This window comes from Heliconius melpomene, chromosome 19, assembly GCF_056956725.1.
Source record: "Heliconius melpomene rosina isolate 202511_hmr_F chromosome 19, ASM5695672v1, whole genome shotgun sequence".
In the NCBI taxonomy this organism is placed as follows: domain Eukaryota; kingdom Metazoa; phylum Arthropoda; class Insecta; order Lepidoptera; family Nymphalidae; genus Heliconius; species Heliconius melpomene.
The window spans coordinates 10,027,501-10,038,410 of NC_140407.1; positions in this window are offsets into that span (position 1 = coordinate 10,027,501).

Consider the following 10,910-nt stretch of genomic DNA (forward strand, 5'->3'; position numbering starts at 1 on the left):
CAATAGTAATTTCAATAGTTCTCAAGTTCTGGAGACAATGACATGCAAAATATCTAATAATGTGCGAAATAAGTTCGACGCCCGTTATAATGGTAATAATGGATATAGCGTTTACGTATTTACGAGACTTCAACCCTTGCCTGACAGAGAGCTGGCGATTAACCTCGCCAAATGGTTGGAAATTATCTTTTTATGCGCTAAACATTTTAGTGTGAAATATATTTACGTGCGCTTTCTGAAATCTGTTATTCTTGACAGTTCTATCTGAAATTTTATGTAATAATCTTATTTATTTTTTCAGTTTTATGCTGTATCCCTCATACCGCAGGGTAGGCAGAGGGAGCCTAGTGTTTATAAGACTTGCCTGATTAAACACAACAATTGTTTGAATTCTGGCAATTATATATCTTTAATAATATACGTATACTATAGGTACGTATCCTATTCTGGTAAATATTTATACATATGTTTTAGTCTGGTAGTCGTGTTATCACACGTAACAATTGTGTATCCCCTATATTAGTAGATAAATGGAGTCTAGTCAAGCCACTCTATTTTCCGCTTTCCGTTTGAATACGAGACATTGTCTTGTGTTGAATGGCATAATTAAACGCCGCACGTGGCGTAACAAACTAAACGTAGAGATCTACAATCAGAAGTTTTTCTCAAACGCCTTGAGGGCTAGATAGTAATTTGTACTCGTACTATAACCGCGAACTAGTGATTCCAAAATTTTAAAGATACTACATTTTTTAGAGCAAATAAAGTAATATTTTTCATTCACATGACGTGTGAAATTTGGCAATAAGTTTAGTATATTACAAATGGGATCAGCCTGAGAGCGAACGTTTCGGGGTAGAGGCCGACGCCGACTTGATGGATTGCGGCAGATGGCGGACACATTTTCTGCATGCTTAATTAGAAAATCTTTTTAATTGCTATATATTTCAGTTTTTTAATATACCAATCGCCTTGTAGGTGAATGTTTCAAATAATTTAGAAATTAAATGTTAATTTTAATAACGTTAAAAAGGAGAATGTTCAGGTTGAACTTTGACACTGATTGATGTAGTGAAATATAGTATCTTATCTATATACTATTATGATGTAAAAGTAATTGCAAATAATGTCATTTTAGCTACTTATGATGTCTAGTGCTAAGATTAACTAGTCACTTAAAATAAATGGAAATTTGTGTTAAATTAGATATTTGCCCTGTAAATAATTATAGTAATTTTTGAAGTATATTTTTTGTTGTAACTTATGTTGAAAATAAATATTTATCTAGACATAGAAAATGTCATGAGCATTTACTATATGTAAGTGTAATTTTGCTTGTATTCCATTTGTGGTATACATAAAATATATATAAATAAATTTTAAAAAATAGATAATTGTGTTCTATTTAAGGTAATATAAGAGACAGCCTAACTTTCTCATGAGTTCAAATCATCATCATTATTAAAAAATAAGCAAATTTGTTATGATGGTACAAGAACAGAACATGCCTGCTGACGAGCACACATGCTAAAAGGTTTTAAAATTTCTAAAATATCAGTATCGCAAAAATAATAAAAAATATATATCTAAATAGATACTTTTATCATTTATTAGGAGGTTACCTACAGGAGCTCAGCGTGGAGTTCTCCAGCCTAGATGTAGAAAATGTATACGTGAACAAAAACTAATATCAAAAATAATAAAACTTAAATAAATAATAGTGAAATATACCTACACATAAAGACATACAATATTAAATTCACTTATAATATCCACAACATTGACAAATTTGCATTACAAAAACCGCTGTTTTTGTTTGTATGCAAAATAATTTACAAACGGTTGAACGATGTCGAAATTGAGTTGGTACGAGTACGTGAGAGGCGCGATCTAAAATAGATTTAGTGCACGCATGACTGATGGTAGCGACATTAACGACTCTATGATACGAGGGACCCTTTATCGTAATTTTTTAAAGGGCGAAGACTATTAATCTCCAGCACAATGCCAAGGAATTAGGCGAAAAAATTGAATATTAAGCTTTAGCCATTTGGGCAAGGGTAAGACAAATGGTGCTACGCTATAACATGCACCGTGTTCGTATGATATTGAAAGATGTGTCGCATTTATTTCGTTTTATGTGTAAGTTAATTATTATTTACGAGATTTTAATATAGTTTTATATACAATCTCTGCAATAACTGTTACTAATAAAATTTTCGTTATATATTTTTTATACATTTTCACTGTATTCTGCACTTATCTGGATAATCCACAATTTGGATCGCCACTTTCCGATGAATTCTGGAAGAATTGCGTGTAGAGTGGCGGAATTAAACACCGCATCACAACGATGAAATAAAAATATAAAATATTTCTTTTCCTCGAATGGGAATCGAAACCACAACCTATCACGCTTGTATTCATACCACGTAGCTAGATAGAACTACATATTATACCTATGTACGTATATATATTACTATTTAATATACACAAATATTGCTCAAGTCAGGTAGGTGCCACGTACTTAAATTCGTTTACGCGGATTGTGACGTTCTTTAATTTATCCTTAATGGATTCGCAACGAGCGCTGTTCGCCCTGATTGCCAGACTCCCCCGGGGGTATATCTTCGCAATACAATACTTTAATACCTATCTAGATATAACAAAACAGTTTAACTTTAAATACATTCGCATTGAGATTTAATTACTGCAATTAATATTATAATTATAAAGAAATTAGATTTTTTTTTATATTCGGTTTTGGTATTGATTTTTAAAGGTAATGCTTAATTTTGGCGATTCCATAGCTCAAAAGAAAAATGTAACTTTTATAGGATTACTTTTTTCTTCGTCATTTTTTCGTCCGTCAGAAGAGATCTTTTTTCTTAAGAATTCGTGGACATATCAAGCTGACATTAATATTCAGTTTCACAGTTCTTTGCAGCACAAAAAATATTTTTAAGTCAACGTAACTAATCGTCAAAGAAACGTTAAAGATACGAGCATCTATCCTTCGATTTGTAATTTTTTTTAAGTTTAAAAATTAGAATAGATTAGAATAGTTAACACAAAAATATTTAAAGATTTTATGTATATAAAAAAATTGGGATACATCGAACCATTTACAAGAAATAATTGTATTAAATATACAAACAACATGTAAGAGAATATAGTCTTAAATAAGTCCTACCGACAAAGGATTCCTCTAGACGTCACTCCACGAGGAGTTCGGGACAAAGTAAAATGCAAATTCTCATGTATTTCCAATTAGCACTCCTCCCTCCGCTATCATATAGCAACTTAGACTTGTAACGCTGCCGTCTCAATGTAGATGCTGTTAGTGCTCTCTATAGAATAACCTTTTTAAATTTTTGATAGTTGATACTCTGTTAAGAATATGTAAGAATATGATTCTTTTAAAATATAAGTAGTAGACACCTAAAAAAGGGTAATTTAGTCTTATTGGACTTTTAGTGAAATTGCTACTAAAATATAAATATAGTTTATTTATGCAAAAAACAAAACTCTATTATAAACTCTATTTGTAATATTATACGCATTTCCTACATATTCCAATTTCAGCCTAATTAATTTCATGTTGGATGACGACGAAACACAAATACACCTTCATGATTATTTCCTTAAGCTGGATTTGAACCGAGAATCGTAATTTACACGAAAAAGTAAAGAATCCGTTTCTCATCATACACATGTACGTACCTAAATCCGTTGGAGATATTTTTTAATGTTTGTTATTATAAATTAAATAATATAAAATATGGACACATCCTTAGGTACTCTGTAAGTAGTTATTAGAATGCCTATGTCTCCAACGCTCCCCAGACACCTAGCGACTAGCGTCTATAAATAATACATTTTGAATTTTGATCTTCACTGCAAGACGATCCCGACACCTGCAAGGTTTTGAAAATTTTCAGAAAAGCTCCTTTAAGTCAATTTTCTTTAGTGCATTAAAACTTATAAATTATTTATTTCAAAGAGTTTTTGAACTTCAACAGTTTTAAACATAAATTTCTATTGGGAACTAGAGAAATTCGTGGCTGTTTTTATTTGGATTTAGTTTTCTGGATTGTTATTAATGATTTGCATATCATTAGAGAATACGAGTAAAATGTAATCAAGGCAAATTATCATCAAAAAAATACTAATCATGTTTCATCATTACTCGATCGATATCCTAAGATATCGACTGGAGGCACAATTCTAGTAAATACCATAAGAAGGTACAAAAAAATACTAATTTAGGACATATAGTTTCAGAGGACAGCAGATATACCTACTGTACTATCTACTTTTCATATTTGAAAATCTTTGTATATCAAGAAAATGGAAGTCTCAATAAAGCCTCATGAAGCAACTTATGCTACAAAATCCTATGATAAAGTCAAAATCCTTCAGATATTCTACAAAAAACTGAATAAGTACTTTTTGCATATATATTAAGAAATTTTAAACTAAATTTAAATTGAAGCGTTCGCTGAAAGGTTTTATATTAGCGCAGAGAGACGCTACCTGTTGCGGCCACTACTTGATAAGCCGTCGCAAGCCCCCGCGACAATATTTGAATAGACAGATGTAAACCCTTCATAAACGTCTTACTCATCGTATGGCAGCTGCTTAGCAAATCTCTTATTAAAACATAACTTTATATTCCATATTATTATGTTAATTGTATATATGACTTAATTACTTTGAATAATATGTACAATTTCTACCTATTGAGGTTGTATAAGATTAAGAAAAATATCTTAACAATTTACTCTCAAGGCTATTTATTACTTATATTTAACAGACCGTAAAGACGAAAATAAGGTTATAGGTTCAATTTTCTTTGGAAAATGATGTAAAATTTTACATTTATGACATAATGGATTTGTTCTTGTAACTTTGCAATTCTAGTAAATACAAACGTGGAGAGCCTTATTACAAAAATATTTAATAACATAAGAAAATGTAACAAAACCCAAATACCTTAAATATACCTATATATATCCATGCCGGCGCAAGCTCGCACAAAGAACGCCAGCTATTATTCCAACAATTTCGCCACTTACTCGACGTATAAATCTTGGATATATATTATTTGGACGCAAATACGCGGCGGACAAAACACTTAACCTGATTGACCCTCGCTCGGTATTTTTATTGCTTCTCGAGCTCGTCCTTAGGTGCATTCGGGTCTGGAATTGCCCCGGATTTTTGTTAAAAAGTTTTATTTCTATTTTCGATGAAATAGTTTACCATGCTAATTCATTTATTTTTTCTTACTGTTTTTAGGTTCTTGGCTCCAATATGATTTTGAAAGTTGATTCCTTATTTTGCTACCGCTACAACGAACTCCACAAGGAAAACGTGAATTTTTCTAGACGCTAGCGTGCAATTACTTTTCTTTGAGATCAAATATGAAACGAATTTCATAACATAATTTTTAGCAAAAGGAAAATAACAAGACCATCAGAGCTTACATTCTAAAACCAATACAACCTCATGTGTATTTCGCGGAAACAAATCGTAAGTTCAGTCTGCAGTCGGAGCCGGCACAGATTGAGACAATAAATTGCAATGTAATGGCGTCATGTGGGGACACCCCAGGGCCCTCAGGGCCCCCCGTGCCCCGGTACATTACGCCCAAATTAAGACAGCTTGCTACCAATATGCAAATCCTGTATTCGAGCCCGCACATGCCCGCACGAGCCTAAGCAAATATTGCTTGTAATAACAGACACACTTTGTCTATCATAAGTGACATTTGCAATAAATACATACATGTTATGTTAATAGCGATTCTGTTTACTGTTGCTACATTTTAGTGTAATGATTTGAAAAGTAGGTGCCGCTAATATTATAACACTATTATCGCATGATTCAAATATTTCTAACTTAACTAGAAAAAATTGCAAAATAAATTGGGAACGGAAGTGCCCAGAATCCCTATGCCTTCCTTGCTATATGCGGGATACAGCGTGAAGCAGAAAAAAAAATTAAGTTTCAAGTACCTTATCTTTGAGAATTTTCAAGTTTGGAAGTAAAATTGTTTATTCCCAACATGAGAACAAAACAAACATAGTAAACGCACTTAGCGATGTTATTTAGGAATATTGCGTCTATCCTTTGTTACCTCGAAGGCAGTATTCCTTTGAATGGCTTCGCTTCGTAAAATAAAAGCGGTTTGCATTTCCGCGTCGTATTTGTTGCTCGTTTGTTCAAACAAACAGAAGAATCCGTAAGTTCCTTTCAGTCCACGATAAAATATCAAGACGCCGCCGTTAGCACGCATTTTTGCGATTCCGGGCAACGGCGCGTAAGAGTTCTTTGTGTTTCACGGTATAATGCTACTTTACCTCCTTATTTTTATGCAATGGATAAAGATGTGAGTGTAAATTGTAACAATAATAGTTACTGAATCTATATTTGCTTCATTATCTAAGTATTTGACCTTACATAATTTATAATCGTACGATTTGAAATTTATTTACCTACCAATTCAATGCAGTCAAAATATTTCTCATAATTCTACGCATAAAGTAAAAAAAACACAAAAGATCGCCAACAGGCGCAGGAACACAAGCGTGCAGCTGTAAGCGTGACGGTTCCGGGTTCGATTCTCACTCGAGGAACATAAATAAAAAAAATAAAAAATACGACGAAATATTACGAAATATTAAAATATTTCATTTTCTCGCTCTGATAATGAAGTAAAGCTCCACGTTAAGTTCCGCTATTCAACACTCATTGTTTCAAAAATTCTGCAAAAAATGGGGAACGGAAGTACCTTAATGGATTTTTCCGCTAGGTGCCCATGTTCCCTCTGCCTACCCTGCTATGATCAATACAGCATAAAGCTAAAAAAAAATAAGAAGTCATAATTTTATGAAAAACCTATAAAATAAAAATAAAAAATAATCTTAAACATGCTCTTATAGCGTAGTAAGACCGCAATATGCATGATCAAGTAGCAGTATATTTTATAAAGTTTTAATAAAAATCTACTCCCGTTGGGATTTTTCTAACTCTGAGAGCGTGCCGTAGCAATTTTCCAATACAGCCATCGGAGGTCTGGAACATCCGAGAGGTAGTCATCTTACAAGCTGAATTGATACTTCAGACATGCCGTGAAGCGCTATTCTCTTGAAAGCTTTTATATTATATTATCTGAGACCTTTCAACACGTGGAAACCGTCTGTCGTTGCGATCAATCGATTTCGATTCTCACATCTCTAGGGTTGAGGCGATCGGTACATAAATGAGATGACAATGTCGTTGTTTGCCACCACCACCACCTGCTTGAGATATTACGTTTTAACTAAGGGTGGAACTTCTTTCTGTTTGTATTTTGTGACAACTTGAGCAAGCCTTGGAAAGGTCATGAATTAGGTTGCATTATTTATATTGTATCTTTATAAAAATGTACTTTATACATATATTATTTATACATATTGTCTAAGTAAAATTATTTGCAATTCATTTTATGCATATGTAGGTAATTTAGTTTTTTCTCAAGTGCATTTTACAGCATAAGCAATATTCACTTCTGTTCCACACAATATTCACGAAGTGTAGGTAATATTGTTGGATATGAAAACTGCTGCTTATGCTGCAACAAAGCTTATTATAAGATAATCTAAGGCCAAGAACGTTTGAGGTGGGTTCGTTTGAGCATATCTTGTGCAAATTGCTTAGGGCAGGGCTCAGACGCCAGGGTTCCGCTTTAGCGGACTCGCGCCTGGCATAAATCCACATTATGCAAGCTACAGCGTTTTGGTTCACTGCCAGCGCGAGCGATCCCGCCAGGCGTCGCTTGCACTTATTTACTCATAAAATGTATCACTGATATCGAACAATGGTAACTAAGGGACCAATTTGAGTGGACGTTTGTCCGACTTACTTATATAAATTGTATGTGCAAATGAATCGCCTACTAACGCTCATATCTCCATCAACTTAGTAAGTTGATGGATTAATAGTTTATTTTTCTTTGCCTTTTAAGGATTGCACTGCATTATACAAAGTAATAGGATAAATAAAAGTGTTAGTCCTAATTGAACTTGTATTAAAAGAGTGAGAGGAATAGAGAATAAAGAATTGGCTAAATATTCCAACAATGTACAACTATAAAGGTCTGAAGAAACACTTACCATTGATGTTATTATCAAAGTTTCGAAGTGTTCTATTATAAATACTTTGCAAGATGCTAAAACTTAAATAAATAAATAAACAATCTTGAACCGTCCTTAGCGTTTCTAAACACCGAAAGTTATAGGTAATTGTAGCGACTTAATAGGATCGCCTACGAAATTCTGTATAATGAGATCAGAGCTCGATTTACATTAAAAAGTCTTCGGGCGAATCTAATAAAATTAACAATTCTTTCGTCTGTCTGACACGGGTTTGGGCTTCACGATTGAAATTCAAATCCAAAGTCTCGAGCATATCTAATATAATTAAGACGCTCTAGTAATTGAGTAGACATCCACCCCACAGTTCTAGCAATTTTCACTTTTATAAACTGGTATCTAATAAAAGGTTTTATTCTTAACTGTTTTATTAATTACCTGATCAGCTTGTTTTAAGTCCAGAGTCAGACATCGCTATAATTAATTTTCTAAGACAGCACAAAGAAGATTTGTTTCCAATAGCATATATACCTATATGTATACATGTGACCATGTGAATATAGTATATATTATATGAATGCAGTAGGTATAGGTGTTTTCTAACAAATTTACTCTCACACATCTAATAGGCAAAGCGCGGCGTTAAGTTCCGCCACTCAACACAGCGGAAAGTAAGGTTCGCAGTGTCTTAACACTAGCCTCCTTCTACCTACCCTGCAACATGAAGGATACAGCGGTAAGCTGAAAAGAAATCTCTCTATAGATCGTTGAATCTACTAGAGCTGCTACTCTCCTCTATGACCAGAAAATAAAAAATGTTCTTCGGAGGACAATGAGGGTAAGTGTATTTTAAAATTCATACGGCAGTGTGAAATATGAATGTCGTGTAGGTATCAACTATCAGGCACCACTGTAGTAAGTGCAAACGAAATTTAAAAATATTTTCTTTTGTACATTTGTACATAATACTCTCGTTTTCATATTGCTATTGAAAAAAATCGTTGATACGTTAATTTTAACATTGTTTTTTGTTTCATAGAACTTTTCTATTAATTATTTCGTGCCAAATTTAAATATATTTCAGATAACCTCAACGCGAACCTCATAAATCTCTCCATACTAAGAATACCACAATAATGCAAGTATAATAAGTCATGCGAACTAATAGGAATTCCATTAGTCGTTCGTAACGTAAGTTAATACGTACGTTTCGCGGTGTATGTAAATTAGGATAGACGTATTCCGCAAACACAGCTGAATTAATGTATTACGTCACACGCCCGGGGGACTGGGAACTTAAATTGTAACAATATAGGTTCCCGTCGCTAATAACATCGTATTCAAATTACCCACTCCTTACCTACATGTGTTATTCGTGTTTTATGAATATTACTTTGAGATTGATTTGAAGCAGTCGGGAATATATTATGTAAGCAATTAAAGTTATAGATTCTACTGTAAGTTAACATTATAAAATCTTCTTTTGGGTAACATATTTTGAACAGTGGTAGCTTGGTTTGTAGTTGGTTGAAGAAAAAAAATGAGACTAATGACTCGTTAGTTTGCACACAAACCATTCAGGTCGAAAGTTGAAATTTGAAAAAAAAAATGGGTAGTCTAAGATGAGTACAATCTACATTTTCACATAAGTTTTAAGCTGATGAGAATAAGAACATCTGGTATGAAAAGACCTGACTAAATATATTCAGGACCCAGCTAAATTTCACAGGGCTCTTTGAGAAGTTGGGAATACCATATCGATTTTTTAATAAATTAAATATTAGTTTTATAGTTCATGGCGAGTAATAATTAATAATTGAAGGTGACAATAAAACAAAGTAATAGTTTTAACGTTTTATATTTTGTACTTCGCAACAGTATCATTGAGTATTGTTATAGTAGTGCTTACTCTAGTGCAACCCTTACTTCAATAGTATCAAAGGCATTTTATTATATTCAAATACAATATATTTGAGATATTGTGAAAATTATTGAAAATATATGTGATATTTATTAAAAGTATGTATATTTTTATTCTCATGAAACACACAGTAATGAAATAACGCTATAAATTGGTTGCAAGTGTGATTTTAGTAATATTATCATTATAGATTAAAAAATATTAATATTTTTTTAAATGTTTTGAGTTAAATGAAAATTTCAAAAATACATTAATTTAATATCATTTGTATGCTATTATTGGTTTTGAAAGGACACTTTTAAGTATCTCCAGAGAGATACTTAAAATATTTCGAATAATACATTTGATATAAAAACTGTAAATTATATAAAGTTTAAGTCACATGCACATAGTTTTGTTATATATACTTACATTATAGAAAAATAATGATCTTGTGTAATAAACATTTCAACAAATCACCAAATGTTTTGTAAAGAAAGCTACCTTTTGTAACAAGGCTATTTTTATTTAATATAAAATTAAACAAAAATACAAAAAAATAATAATGGAAGACTATACAACTACTGTATATAAAAATAAGGATGTAATATTAATATTATGACAAAAAAAAGCGTTCAGTGTTGTTAGTACGACACACAATTATACAAAACTATAAACTATGATGTAATATAATTTATGTTCTTAAACATAAATATATATTTAAATATCTAAATTACATAACAATTATTAAAATTAACGCAACTATGTCGATTATGTATTTATGGCACAACATATTATAATTATTTTATAGATCAACAAAAATTATATCTTATATTAAATATTATTTTCAAACTTTTAGCATTATGCAATAG